Source organism: Marmota marmota, unplaced genomic scaffold (genome assembly GCF_001458135.2).
Source record: "Marmota marmota marmota unplaced genomic scaffold, marMar, whole genome shotgun sequence".
Taxonomy (NCBI): domain Eukaryota; kingdom Metazoa; phylum Chordata; class Mammalia; order Rodentia; family Sciuridae; genus Marmota; species Marmota marmota.
Genome location: NW_026008273.1, coordinates 32,412 through 48,607, shown reverse-complemented (window position 1 = coordinate 48,607; position 16,196 = coordinate 32,412). Strand labels below are relative to the sequence as shown.

The window sequence follows — 16,196 nt, the reverse complement described above, 5'->3', positions numbered from 1 at the left end:
GCAAGATAAGTTAAATATTTGGGAAAAAACAGAACCAGTAAAATACTTTAAGAAGTAAATTAGCATAAGCTTACATCACACAAGCAAGGTTGAGCTGTTCTAAAAAAATACGTGGTATGATTGGTTATATGGGTTACTTTATACCAATGCTGAGGCCTTTAATTACTCAGCCCTTCCATTTCATTCTCATTAGAAATCTAATGAGAAAGCTTTAGGAATGGCATTTATTTTATGAGTAGCTCAGATTTTTTTGTAGCACTATCTCTTAAAAATGACAAAACTGAGTACAACTCTCAAGAAATTAATACAAGCTGAAATATTCTGAAGCCAGTGATATTGTTAATATCAAATCATTTGCTACTTATTGTTGTATATATAATCTCATTGAATCCTATAAATGTACTAATCATCTTTAACAGAAAACATGAGCAGTGATTTGGGGGCAATTATTCATTTTTACATCTTTGGGGTACAGTCTTTACTGTTGAGTGGAATAGGTTAACTTACACTTAAAGACAATAATTGGAGATAGAAACATTACCCGTGTAGTCAGTCTTTTGGTGGGTAGTCTGTTGTTTTTCTCAGTCAGTTTTACCAAAATAACTCTTCATGAAGATGGATTCTAGTTGATCTTTTATACATGCTCTCCATCATTTGATGGTCGAACACTGATTCTTGAAGTCTTCCCACATGTTTGCTGCAGCCTGATAGGTTCTTCTCATTTGCCTTCTGGTCCCTGCCTGGTTTTAGAGATTGGCCACCTCTGCTTTGAGATTTTTGTAGAGGCATGCAAATGAGGACCTGCAGATCCCCTACTGGGTCCAGCTCCATGAGGGTACTCAAGTGCATGTGAATGATGATACTGTGTTTCTGGCATAAATGACCGAGTTGTATTGGGCCTGGAGAAGAAGTTAGATAAAAGGAGCCTATCTTGAGGCTGCTGATGGTTAGGCTCATCCACCACTGCACTTCAGGCTCGACTGGAATCACCATGGGGTTTCATTTGCCTTTGTGGCCCCACAGGGCTCAGGTGTTCCACTTCACTTGTGCCAATAGGTAGCAGCAGATTATTTTGACTCAGGGGTATTGGTGAGCTAGAGGCGAGGCAGTCAACTGCCAAAGGGACTTGTGATCCTCTGAGGATTTCTTCCACAGGTCTTGGTGTTCCAGTGCGTGAGTGGCTTGTGCTGATTGGAGGAAGGGTACGTGGTGGGGGATTACGTCTCCTGGCAGACTGCACTTTATGTGACAGGACATGATGTACCAAGCTCCAAGGCTCGGTTTGGCCAATTTCGGGTTGAAAAGATGGTACTGCACCCAGGCCTCATAGTAGCTTGTCATCAAGATCTAGGAGCTTTGTCAATTAGGTAGAGATTTCTTGCTGTAGAGGCATCCCATGAATCAAGAGATCATTCGCATTTGGCTGATGACCACTTGCTTGACAGAGACTCATCAGATTCGAGGTGACAGACAGCACTTTGGACTGTGGCACTCAAGGTAACACCAAAGTATGTGGTTTACTCAGCACATAGAGACTTTCTGAATCTGGTCTGGTGACTGCAACATTACTCAGAAGCAAATCCCTCCCAGTAACTACGTGTCAATTGCTCCAAAGAGCTCACAGTTTTGCTCCACACTTTGCGAAACACATAAGCAAGAATGTCCTCTTTCATGCAGTAAAATTGAGCAATGGGAGGGTACCCTAATTTCTGTTTCTTTGTAGCTGCTTCTGATTTATTTTCATGAAATCCCTCTTCCATATCTGTATTGTTGAAAGCTAGGTATTCCTCAACTATTCCTTCTGAGAATAGTCTTCTTCTCTTTCCACAGCACACACAAACCAGGGGATATTGCTGAATCTCTTTCTTGAGACAAGACTGCTTCACGTGAAGCTGAAATAGCAGGTGGGGATCTAGGATATAATCAATAACCTTCACTTGGAGTAATTATCTGTTTACCCAGAATCCTGAGGTGAGGAAAGCTAGATGTCCACTTTTGGCACTCTTCTTGTAGACTCTTGGTATGCACACTTGACTTTTGCTCATATAAGAGCTCATCAATGGCTGTGACCATGGCCTGGACTTTTTCAGTGGCATTTTTATCAAGTTCACCATATCCCCAGGAGAAGTCTGAGCTGCCTTCTGTAGAGATCCCTGTGCCACTATAACTTGGAAAAGCAGATCCTGAATTCCCAGTGTTGTCTGATGTTAAAGGTGATTCTTGAATGAAGTCAGACTCACTTTGGGAACTTGTATCTTTTTCATGGCCATCATTAGTAGAGGAAATTTCATCCAGTTGCTCTGGAAGGGGATGATGATTAAGAGCATGTTTTGTTACGCCTTTCAGCTCCAAGGTCTGCGGCACCGCCTTCTGAGTGTATCTGGAGATCATCCTCCTCCTCTGCCTCCTCCTCAGCTGTGGCCAGGGCAGGTACACCAGGGTGGGGGCCTCCGGGCCTGACCCTCCAGCTGGCTCTGGCTGGGCCCTGTCTCGCCCCGTTGCCTAGACTAGGGATCACTACCGTCCCAGGGTTCCCACCTCTCCTCAAGATTCTCAATTTTAAGAATAGTAGTTTTCTTTGATAATATCTGTAATCATTTTCTGATTTTCTTTTCTTTCTTTCTTTCCTTCCTTCCTTCCTTCTTTCCTTCCTTCCTTCCTTCCTTCCTTCCTTCCTTCCTTCCTTCCTTCCTTCCTAAGAAACTGTGTGTTCTGATTTGTTTTCTTTTTACTACAGAAGTAATAAATGGCAAATTTCATCACTCAAGACACTAATACTTATGTTTCCTTCTTTACTGCCACTGCCTTTCAGGAATTACCATTGATCTTCTTCTTTGGAACTTAATGAGTTGTTATGTTAGGTGGCCACCGGGTATAATCAAAGCTTATTTATACTCAGAATGATGGGAATATATCCACTGAGAATATAAATGTCAAATTGCTGAGCACTATCACTAGAAGGCCCATATGCTGCAAAGATGATAAGAGTAACTAATTATATTTCATTTCTTAGGGGGTTATATAGTTTTCTCTATGATAGATACAATGATATAATGTGGGAAGCCATCCTGACACGTGACTGGGCGACTCCCATTAAGGGTCTGAGGCTTCTGGCTGTGTCGGAATTTTCCCGGCCCTTTCCTGATAAGAGAACCCGTCCGTGTGGGGGTGTGACTGACCACTGACCCCGGGGGCCCAATCACTGACCATGACCTTGGAGTGCAGTCCCCCTCAACCTTCATTGGATGGAATTATCCCCTGAATTTCTTGTTCCCCAATAAAAGGCTACTCCCTGGCGTGTTCACTCTCTCTCTCTCCTGCTAGCCCTGAGTAATCCTTGCTGCCCTGCTGGGCGGTTAGAGGTCGGAGCCAGAGAGGGGAGGCGTCTCGGACCTGGCAATAGAAATAAGGTAACTGAGTCTGTGTGTTTTATTTCAATCTCTTCTAACTAACTTTATGCCGAGAACCTCATTAATGAAACCATTGCGCAGGCCACGTGGTAGAATTGGCGCCCAACGTGGGGCATTCTAGATTAGTTAGATTGAGTGGGTGCGCGCTATAAAGATAAGGATAAAGATAAAGATAAAGGAAGAGGTGACAATTTGGGTCACAAAAGTACCTGGAGCTATTGAAGGAAAGAGACGTTAAATTAATTAAAATGGGAAATTCAACTTCTACGGATAAGGAAATGTATCTGACTATTTTAGACAGTATAATTAATCAGAAAGGAAAACAGATAATGAAAGCTCAGTTATTACAATTCTTAAAGATTGTAGGTGAATATTGTCCTTGGTTTTGTGAACAAGAGTCTCCAAATTTATCTACTTGGGAGAAATTAGGAAGAAAGTTACAAAAGGTTTATTTTTCTAATGAACTACCTGGAGGCATAGAAAGTATTCAGAAAACTTGGACAGCTTTAGAAGTTTGTCTTTTTGAATATATGGGTCAAAGTTCGTGGCCCCCTGAAGACCTGTTAAAAGGCTTGCAAAGGGCTTTTAAGTCTATTCAAATGGAAAATTCGCCTGAGGCTAAGTTAATTCCTTTTCCCTTAAGCCATTTAAAAACAAAGACACTAGAGGCCAAACCTAAGGTTAGGAATGTGACTTTAAACTCGCAGGACTATACTAGCCCACAGGGAGATTCTAGGGACGGATATCATAGAGAAGAAACCTCCGAAAGCCCTCCGGAAGAGGTAGAGGATCTTCCTGCAGAGGAAAATCCGGAAGAGATTCCTAGAGGGGCTCAGAGTTCTTCTCTGCCATGTGGTTTAGAAACCCAAATTCAAAATGGCGATAGTGCAGAGTCTGACCATGACTTGCAATCTGAGGGAGAAGAATCAGACATGGAAATTCAGGACTTACAGAGAAATCTTAACAGGCTGCGTTTAACACCGCCTGCCCAGGCTATTCGAATTCGGCCGGTACCTGCTAAAAGGACAAAATTTAACAGGTACGCTGGGTTAACAATGACTTTTCTTACCCCGTTCCAGCGAGGTATTAAGAAAGCACAGGAAGATGGGGAGGATACTAGCGGTTTTCAACTTTTTCCAGTTTTTGAGCAAGTTAATGAACAAGATCAGAGAGTTAGAGTTCATGCTGTAATCCCATTTAAAACCATTAAGGAACTAAAAGGTGCATGTGAGACATATGGTCCAAATTCCCCTTTTGTACAGAGCCTGATAGAAAATATTTGCTCACAACCCCTTCCTCCTAGCGATTGGATTTCTTTAGCCAGATCTTGTCTGAGCGGGGGAGATTTCTTACTTTGGAGGACTTACTGGACTGATTTCTGTACTGAACAGGCAGAAAAGAACAAAAGACAGGATATAGAAATGCCAGTAGAAATGTTTCTAGGGACAGGTGAATTTACTGACCTAGAAAGACAGTTAAATTATGATTTTGTAGTGTACAATCAAATAACTGATTGTGCGAAACGCGCCTGGAGACAAATTGTCTCCAAGGACCAGTCCAATTTAGTTCTTACCAAAATCAGGCAAGGTGCGAGTGAACCTTACTCAGATTTCATAACCCGGTTGTACCAGGCTGCAAACAGGTCAATCGGGGACTCGGGAGCGAGTGAGTTCATTGTTAGGCAATTGGCATTCGAAAACGCAAATAAATACTGTCAGGATATTCTTAGGCCGCACCGTAAAAAAGGGGCAGTTTCTGAATTTATTTGCTTATGTTCTGACATAGACTCTACTCATTTACAAACAGTGGCCCTAACTGCAGCAATAAAAGAAACTTTGAAACCACAGGATTTAGTACGAAAACCCCGCGGAAAATGTTACATTTGCGGGAGAAATAATCATTTTGCGTGGGATTGTCGCATGCGCAATTCTAAGTTCAGGGCTCCATCTACTGGTGATAATAGATATTGCAGGACTCAACCCCACGTGGCGAGTCAAGATGGTGCGGATCAGCCCGCCTTCTCACCGTCATTTCCTCCTAGCGGGAGGACAAAAAACTTCCGGTCGGCCCCTCCCCGGGCCGAGCAACAATACGGGGAATTCGAGGAGAGGTCGCACAGTGTGACGTTACTGGCGCGGACCAGGACAGCCTGCGATTTTTATCGGAACATAGATCGCAGACAGTTTTCTTAGGACCTTCAAGGACAGTTGAATTAAATCCTGAGACAGGGCCAAAACAAATCCCTACTGGGATTTTTCGGGCCGCTTCCAGATAATACTATAGGTTTAATTTTGGGATGCAATAACTTAAAGGGAGCCATTGAGGTGATACCTGGTGTGATAGATTCAAATTTTAAGGGACAATTAAATGTTACTGTAAAGTCCAACTATGCCCTAAGGCTCACTCCAAAGGATACATTTGCCCAATTGATTTTATTGCCTTGTGATTCAGGGAGGCACGCACCAGTAGATTCAGTTTCTAGACCACCGGACAGAGTATACTGGTCGCAGCTAGTAAGACAAGAACGCCCCTTATTAGAGCTTAAAATTAATAATAAAAAGTTCCTCGGAATAGTAGACACAGGAGCTGATATATCTGTTTTTTCTAGTAGGTTCTGGCCTAGGAGCTGGCCTTTACATGTAGCACCAGCTAACCTAGAGGGAATAGGGCAGGTTTCACAGCCTGCTCAAAGTGCCAACTATCTCCGTTGGGAAGATTCCGATGGGAACAGTGGAGTATTTAAGCCTTATGTGTTAGGGTCTTTACCAGCTAACCTATGGGGAAGAGATATTTTAGCCAAGATGGGATTATTATTAGTTACTCCAAACTCTATAAGGTCAGTTGAGGAAGTTAATCAGAGGTATTTTCCTGGAGATGATAAGGAGACCCTTCAGGAAGAGTATCTGTTTACAAACCAGTCTCCATGACAAAGATTAGTAAATGCTCCAAGCCAAAATTTTTACTAGGGGCCCTGAGTACTTCCCCGATCCCTAAGACAGCCGAAAAAATCACCTGGCTCACAGAGGAGCCTATATGGATTTCTCAGTGGCCCATCTCAGGGGAAAAGCTTAAAATAATTCATAGGTTAGTTGAGGAACAACTTCAGGCTGGTCATATTGAACCAACGCTTAGTCCTTGGAACACACCTATTTTTGTTATTAAGAAAAAGTCAGGAAATTGGAGATTGCTACAGGACTTAAGGGCGATAAATCATGCAATTCGACCTATGGGATCATTACAGCCAGGACTTCCCTCCCCCACAGCCATCCCTTTAGACTATAGCTTGATGGTAATAGATTTAAAAGACTGTTTTTTCTCTATAAGGTTACATCCTGGAGATTGTGAGAGATTTGCCTTCACTGTCCCAGCAATTAATTTTAAGGAACCTGTTAAAAGATATTGCTGGAAAGTACTCCCCCAGGGAATGCGTAATAGCCCTACCCTGTGCCAAAAATATGTAGACCAGGCGATAGATCCCATAAGAAATAGCTTTCCTGATGCGTATATTATTCATTTTATGGATGATATATTATTGGCTCATGTTAATCCAGAGGTACTTTCAGAAATTTTTATTCAGTTAGAGACTTCACTTACAGCAATGGGTTTATGCATAGCCCCTCAAAAAATTCAAAAGGTGCCTCCTTTTCAATATTTAGGTCAGATAATTCAAGGACGTACAATCCGTCCTCAAAATCTTCAGATAAGAGTAAAGGAGTTACATACCCTTAATGATTTTCAAAAGCTATTAGGAGATATTAATTGGCTGAGGCCATCCCTAAAACTAACTACTTCTGAGTTAAGTCCTCTATTTCAGATATTACAAGGAAATCCCTCTCCAACCTCTCCACGTCAGCTAACCTTAGAGGCTAGAATGGCTTTAAGGAGAGTTGAACATGCAATTAAAAATGCACAGCTTACTAGAGTTGATCCTAAAGAAATAGTGTATTTATTAATATTTCCAACTGAGCATACCCCAACAGGAGCCATATGGCAAAGATTAGGAGTTATTGAGTGGATTTATTTATCCCACTCTCCTCAAAAGACATTAATTCCTTTTCATGATTCTATAGCTCAATTAGTAATTAAAGGTAGAACTAGGATTTTACAATTAATTGGATCTGAGCCTGATATCATAATTATTCCATTTTCTATTCAACAGACTAATTGGCTTTTTCAAACTTCTAGCTCATGGCAGATAGCCTTTGCTGATTTTCCTGGCCAGATAGATAGCCATTATCCTCGTGATAAGATTATACAATTTGCATCATTAACGTCACTTATTTTTCCAAAGATTGTACGTGCACATCCTATAGATGAAGCTTTATCGGTGTTCACGGATGGTTCTAACTCAGGTAAAGCAGGTTTTTATAGTCGTGTTCACACAGAGGTAATACAAACTTCTTATACTTCTGCCCAAAGAGCAGAGCTTCAAGCTCTGATTTGTGCCTTAAATTACTTTTCAAATGAGCCTATTAATATTTATTCTGACAGCTTATATGCAGTCGGAGTTACTAAAAATATTGAAACTTCAGTTATTGGGTATACTTCATCACAAGAGTTATTTGAGTTATTTCATAATTTACAAAAGACAGTGCTAATGCGAAAGTACCCATGTTTCATAGGGCACATACGGGCTCATACTAATCTTCCAGGACCCTTAGTTTCAGGTAATGACAAGATTGATAAATTAGTAGCTTTTTGTCAACAGATGTCTTCATATGACTGTGCACTAGCTTCCCATTCCTTGCATCATCAAAATGCTTCTAGCTTACGTAAAAAATTTAATATTACTAGAGAACAAGCTCGTCAGATTGTAAGCCAATGCCCTAAGTGTGTTATTCACACTCCATCTCTGCCATCAGGGGTAAATCCCCGTGGATTAAAACCAAATCAAATATGGCAAATGGATGTAACTCATATTCCTCAATTTGGTAAACAATGTTATGTACATGTCATAGTGGACACTTATTCTAGATTTATTTTTGCCACAGCACGTACTAAGGAAAATACTCAACATGTAATTTCTCATTGCTTAGCAGCTTTTTCTGTTTTAGGGTGCCCTATGCAGATTAAAACAGATAATGCTCCAGCTTATGTAAGCTCTTCTTTTCAACAATTTTGCCAAGAGTTTAAAATTAATCATAAAACAGGAATTCCTTATAACCCTCAAGGCCAAGCCATTGTGGAACGAGCTCATTTATCTATTAAGCTTCAATTACAAAAATTAAAGGGGGGGAATAGGTTTATGACTCCCCAAAATAGGAGCCCCTATCCAGAAGGAGGAGATATCGGAAAAGGATGAAGAAAGACCAGATTGACCCAGCCGAAAAGCTGATTTCATGGGAAGACGTGAAGAAGCTAACAACCCAGGCTTCCCGAATACTTCAACACCTAGGAGAGAACAGGACCCCAGTGATGATGGTAGCAACAGTAATTGCCCTGCTGGGCTGTCAGGTAAAGGGGGATCAAGTAGACACTTACTGGACATATTTCCCAGATCCACCCCTGGTACACCCAGCTGTGTGGACTGGAGAATCTATTCCAGTATTTACTAATGACTCATTCATGATGGGAGGATTTACAGATACTCATATTACTCCCAATCATGTGACTAGATTTAATTATTCTGGCTACAGTGCCCAATTACCTTTGTGTTGGTCACACGATAAACATGCTGGCTGTCTGAAAGTATCATTCGAAGAAAAGACAGCGATTGGTAGACCTAGACTGACAAATAATTCTATTTATGGGGACTTAAGACCTTATACTAGATCAGTAATTAAGATGGGACTTTCCCATAACAAGCCAGTCATTTCTGCAAAACCTCCACGGATGCCCCACTGTCCAAATAGTTCTACAATTGAGATTGGCACCTTTCCTAGATGGATGGATTGTGTAAATACCTTTCCTGTACAACATAAGGTGTCTAAAGATAGTGGGTATATTTTAGACTGGTCTCCAAAAATTGATAAAAGACAATTACGAAGAAATTCTGCTATGACACCTGCAGGATTTGTTAGTAATATTTTGACTTATAGTAAAGGAGGTGTTCAGAAAGATATTTGGCGTTTAATTGCGGCCTCAGAATTCTCACATTTTACAGACAAACCTTTACCAAAATTTGTTGGCAAGAACTGTAAAGAGGGATCTTGCTATGGCTTACGAGCCTGTGTCCAATCTCCTTATGTTTTAATTATTGGAAATGTAAAAGTTAAATGGATAGATGACAGATATATTGTTACTTGTAATAAATGTAACCTAACCAATTGTATTACTAGGTATAATGGAGGAAAAGGAGTGCTGATACTACATCAGCCCTCTTTCGTTTTATTACCTGCTAATATTTCAGAGCCATGGTATGCTGATACTGGTTTACAAGTCTTGCAGCAAATTCATGCCCAGTTAGCAAGACCTAAACGTGCTATTGGAGTTATAATTGTTGGTGTTTTGGCGCTAGTCTCCTTTATTGCCTCAACTGTCTCTGCGTCTCTGACATTGTCTCAGAATATTCAGCATGCAAAATTTCTTAATAATTTAGCTCAAAATACTTCCAAGGCTCTGTGTAATCAAGTAAATATTGATGAAAGGATTGAGACTAAATTAAACGCCTTAGAGGTGACTGTTATAGACATAGGTAATGAACTTTCAGCCTTAAAATTTAAGGAAAGGCTTAAATGCCATGCCAATTATAAGTATGTTTGTGTTACAGCTGCCAAGTACAATGCTTCTCTCTGGGATTGGGAGAAGGTTAAAAACCATTTATTAGGTATTTGGCAAAATAGTAATAATAGCTTGGATATTCTGGAACTTCATCACCATATCCAAGACATTCAAAATAATAGAGCTGAATTTTCAGATCCTTCTTCTCTGGCAAACCAAATATTAAAGGAGTTAAATGGATTCAACCCTGGAAATATTCTTAAACACTCGGCCTGGTACATTATTGGATTATTCTCTTTGCTGTTAATTCTCTTTTGTGTTGTAATTATAGGATGGCGAGTCTTCAAAACAAGAATACAGAAACTCCAAAGAGTGAACCGCCACCTCATTTTTAAGAATAGAAAGGGGGAATATGTGGGAAGCCATCCTGACACGTGACTGGGTGACTTCCGTTAAGGGTCTGAGGCTTCTGGCTGTGTCAGAATTTTCCCGGCCCTTTCCTGATGAGAGAACCCGTCTGTGTGGGGGTGTGACTGACCACTGACCCCGGGGGCCCAATCACTGACCATGACCTTGGAGTGCAGTCCCCCCTCAACCTTCATTGGATGGAATTATCCCCTGAATGTCTTGTTCCCCAATAAAAGGCTACTCCCTGGCGTGTTCACTCTCTCTCTCTCCTGCTAGCCCTGAGTAATCCTTGCTGCCCTGCTGGGCGGTTAGAGGTCGGAGCCAGAGAGGGGAGGCGTCTCGGACCTGGCAATAGAAATAAGGTAACTGAGTCTGTGTGTTTTATTTCAATCTCTTCTAACTAACTTTATGCCGAGAACCTCATTAATGAAACCATTGCGCAGGCCGCGTGGTAGAATATAACACTAAAATTATGAGGGAGAAAAGAAAAAATGGGTAAATTTGACTTCTTTAAAATTAAAAACGATGACAGCAGCAACAAAATTTTTTCTCAAAAAAAGTAAAAAAGCAATTCACAATGTGGAAGACAAAAATTCTTTTTGTAATTGTGAACACAGTGTACAATACTAATAATTGTGAGATATTTTTCATAAATGTTTCATACATACTTAAATGAGTGAAACATATTCAATAACATCACTAATGATACTTTTTATTTGCATAATAATGATTTAAGAACACTTCCTCCTCCAATATTTTCCAGTTACCTATATAATACCAATACATATGTGGCACTCGATATTTATTGGGTGAATTAATGAGTGGAATCTGTCCACATACATTGCTTTTGCAATGAAAATTATTACTTTCTCATATCATTTCTCAATAAACTAGTATTTATTTTTATATCAGAAGAAACTGATTTATCATTGATAATTTTTACTAAACTATATAACTTCTTTTTCTATATTCATTTCAAGTTTTTGTCATCAGAGAAATATTTAAGAACAGTTTTCATGAAATGCATGAGAAGACCTTGCTTAGACAAAATATAAAACTGTACCATAATAAAACACAAAGAAGGTAACATCATTTTTTTCTTTGAATTCAAATAGAGATATATTTCATGGAAAGTCTTATTTCATTTTTCAAGCACCAACCTTCTTGGTAATTTTAAAGTTAACTTTTTAATTGGGTGATGCTAGGATACTAAGCAGAAGTTAGGAAATTTTAAGAATAGTTAGAGTAAATACAGTCAAAGAGTCCATTAAAATTTTTATGATTTAGTAAAATCGAATTGTAATATGGCTTCCCATTATGCATAGTCATCAACTTTAAATGATCATTTCCCCATAAATGTAATTACCTGTAGGAAAGGCAAATAAAACAAAGAAAATGAGGATGATTCCAAAAATAGATTAGGGGGAGCTTCTTAATGAGGCTAAATTGGATTAAATTTCATTACATTTTCTCAAATATTTGTTAGAATGATACCCAGTTGTCATTTTTGAATGGGCTTGTTGTTAACTGATTCAGGCTTTTTCTTTCCCCCAACCCCAGACTCTTCCATCACCTTCAAATATCCCATGTGCCACTGAGGCTACCTTTAAATGAGTAGTGCCTAGGAAAGACATTACTGCACATAGGTAACAATCAAAACTTCATCCTTTGATATTTCAAAGAAAAAGCCAAATCAAAGAAAAAATTGAGGTGGGGATTAGCCACTTAGTACATCAAAAGCCTTACCTTGATCAGCCTGAGGTGCAGTGTCTTAGACCTTTCTCTTAGAAAGGTGGGCATATGAATTCATGAGGGCTTCCATAGTTGTGCAGTTTTAGAAATTATGTCTATGTTTAGCAAACTAAAGTATGACCAAGATACAAAGTGCAATGCTGAGGAAGTAGCTTATTAAATCATACGTGTGGAAAGGGAAATTGTAATCAGAACTATACTTTGATAATATGCAATCAGATAAATAAAGAAATAGACAGTGGATGATTTTGAGTGGCATATAATAGGTAGTTTCTGTTGTGACTGGTCTCCATTAGGAAAATTATAAAATACTTCTCTAGTATGGGGGATGCTAACTTGTTTTCTGGTTTTACTCTTCCTTTTTAGAGATGGTTCAGCACAAAGCATTCACTGAAATCATCTCAGTTCTATACAAAGTCTATGAATAGAATTTTAAAGATCTACATCATACACATAATTGCATAAAATTTATTCCTATATATTTTGAAATCAACTATCTAAGAAACAATTTCCCATCTTCCCCCTCCCCATTTTAAAGGCTAAGATGAAAGCTTTCTTTTAATGTTTGTTCTACTTTACGTTCATTTACTATGAAGTAGCTTTCTTGATCTTCTCATTTCTTCTTATTCTTCATCTGAGGATAATCTGAGGACATAGGCAGTTCTGTTCTGGCACAAATAGTCTCTCAAGTCTAGGAAATACTGTGTTAATAATTATATTGTGCCTTGTGCATATTTATTGCCTTGGGTAGCATTGAAGAACAAAATACTTTAAAGTAATTTACCTCACCAGTTGGGTGCTTCTCATGCAGAGACAGTGACTTTATAGTCTGCCGCAGTCCGGCTGCAGCAAACTAACCGGGGAGTGACGAACAACTTGTGTAGATTGATACAGCATGAGTGGGAACCATTTATTGCAGGACAGGAGCAGTATTTATACATTCCACACAGCTTATCTAATTAGCATAAACTAGATACATCAGTCAACCAATAAGGAATCTCCACATTTAAGGGCTCGCTGGTGTTACTTCACAAACCACTCCCTCTGGCATTTTGCCAGGTGCCATCCAGACTTGTTTACAGACTCTAACATTTCTCTGGCAAAATGCCAGGCACCATCCTGACTTGTTTACAGACTCTAACAATAGTCTAGTAGGAAACTCCATGGAACATTACCTCCATATAATTTTCTCTTGGAGTTTAAATGTATTGAAGATGGTTATCTGTCAAAGCACTTAACACTGAAATACGGACAATCAGCATAGTTTTCTGAGATAGTACCTTGCTATGTCTTAAGTAAAAATGTTCCCTTCTTTCCCCTAAACCCAGCCTCTTCCATCACCTTCCAAGCTTTTGTTCAGAGGATAAGAGTATTGGGCCTTAATGGCAGATATCATGCATTATCTGAAACTTGTGACTAAAAGCCAGTTTTCAGTGAACAAAATCACTGTTTGGTTCCTGAGAAGTTCCTTGGCCCAGGCTTTGTGGTAGAAGTGGTGAGGCCTTTGCTGCCTTCCACCCACTCAATATACACATTCTTTCTACTTCATGGGCTCTTCATTCATATTATTTGCTATAACTTTTAATTAAACATTTATTTCCATTTATTTTCCTCTTCTGACTCTTATGTGGGTTCTATGAGAACAAAAACTAGTTTGTTTAGTGCTTTAACTACACTGCTAACCAAAATAGAAAGAAGTATAATATTACTGGAGGAATAAATATCTCTGCAGCCAGGTAAATATTTTTATTTTCATGTGGATTGATTGAAAGAATTGCTAGATTTCTGATCTGGGAGAATGGCTTTCTGTGAGATGAAATACCCAGAAGATTGAAGAACTTGAAAATGTTCCCAGTGCATTTTGGTTCACAGGAGTGATATCAGTTAATGCTAGTCCAACTGGTCTATATTTATATTTGCTTCTTTCTGGATCACCATTTTCTCTTTTAAAATGATCCTTATCATTATGAGACATACAGACTTCTCCTTAGAGATACATACCATGATCCTTTTTTGTAATCAAGGGGCAGTTTTCTTGTTAAACTAGAGTCCTAAGAAGATCTATAATTGTACATTGAGGAAGCAAGTTTTAATACATCAATGAGTTTCTCTTAGTCATTCTGTCAGCATCACTAAGTCTTGTGCACTAGAAGATACTGATAGATAGAAACAATGACTAAATTGGATTGTGATATCCTTAATAATCAACTTGGTCACTAAATAATATAAATTTTATTCTGACATAATTTATATTATCTTTGGTTTGCCCGGGAAAAGAATGGAATTCAATTGTGACCAGATAAGGTCTCTGTTGTGTGGTATCTTGAGAACCACTTTGCTGTTGCATTGCCAGTGCTTTCTTCTAGAAGGGGCCAGTTTTTGAGTGACCAACATTTTCCTGGGAGGAAACAATGTTTCTAATATTATATAGAGAAGAAAGAAATCTGATCTTCTTTGTTTTATTGCTGTGTTTTTTGCAATAGGTCATATGGTTTTATGCCTCAGTTTATATGAAGAGCTCATTAACCTGGTTATTCATCAAAGCATATTTATAGAATAGAATATTGTCATTTGAATATCCATTTACACGTGGAAAAGTTCATATAGAGAGTGGCAGTAAATAAATTGAACTCGGCAACAGAGTCCTTAAACGTGTTACAGTGACATCAGTAGTCCTGATGATAAATTCTTGGCATATATTCACAATTTCCTCCTTTTTTCTTTTTATGTCATTTATCAATATCATGCACATTGAATTCAGCTAGTTATGATGAAAATTCAAGAATGAAATAAGAAACATAATCTCAAGGATCATATATATGTTTTCTTTTGTTTATCTCAACATTTTTCTTCTTTTCTTGTTAATAAGACTCATTACAAGTTGGAACTTGGAAAGGTTAAAGAGTTCCAGAATATTTAAGTCAAAAAATGAAGTTGACTCTTGAATGGTTCTATTGATGTTAGTCTTGGAAACTAAAATCATGTCCAAATAAATTATGTGGAAAATGTAAATACCACATTTTTCTGTTTCTTGCTTGGCCACTGCAAGTGTTTATGAGCTATTCAGAGTCATAAAGAGTTGTTCCTGGTTGCAGTTAGTCTATACTCTGATACTTTGAAAAAAGGTCTCATGGACTTAAATTTTAAATCAGAATATTATTTCTGTTGATCCTTCTTTTGCAATCACCATGAAGTAAATAATATGAACATGTGATAAGGCATCCCATTTCTAAGAGGGAAAACACTAATGATATGGAGGCTTTGTTTAGTTAAAAAAAAAAGTTGTTGCAGTGTTGAGCAAAATAAGCTAAACTACAAATTTGACTGTCTTGGTGGCTATAACCAGAACAAGAAAGTTGACTTACAGATAAGTCTCTTCCAACTACCCACTGATTGCCACTTCATGTGATTTCTGAATTCTAGGAAATACCCCTTTAGTAGTTACTGCTCAACTTCTACAGCAGGCATTTATTAATTACATAAATTACTGAAATAAAAACATCTTTCATTACTTTACAGAGAAAGACTCTCATGTCAACTGACTGGAGACTGCTGAAATAATCCCTGGGCTCTAAAGTCATTTTCATTAATTCAAGAAGCTTGCCATTTTTCTCTGATAATATCATGTGGCCTTACTGAAAGTCTATTAGCTTTTAAATGAAGCTTTATCAACCTTCTCTGATAATATTAGTTTTAAGTATATAAAGTTAGTAAAGACATAAGATAGTTGAGAAGCTTTTTCTTGTCAGTTTCTATAATAGGTATTTCATGTACATTCTCATTTTTTTTCTTTTTAACATTAAGAAGTAGGAATCACTACCTCCATTGTATGCAGAGGAAAGTGTCTCATAACAAGTAATTCCAAATGCTTTTTGTACATCTGAATCCTGTAGTTTTCCAGTTCCTTGGCTGAATTTTAAAAGAAATCAATGTAACTACAGAGGTTGAGCTCTTTCACTCTGTGTG

The 16,196-nt window shown here is 38.6% G+C and overlaps 1 pseudogene; it reads right to left on the bottom strand.

Annotated features, from left to right (window-relative positions):
• Positions 1-356: 356 nt before the first annotated feature.
• On the bottom strand, positions 357-2,407 carry LOC107133781 (annotated as a pseudogene).
• Between the last annotated feature and the right edge of the window lie 13,789 nt (positions 2,408-16,196).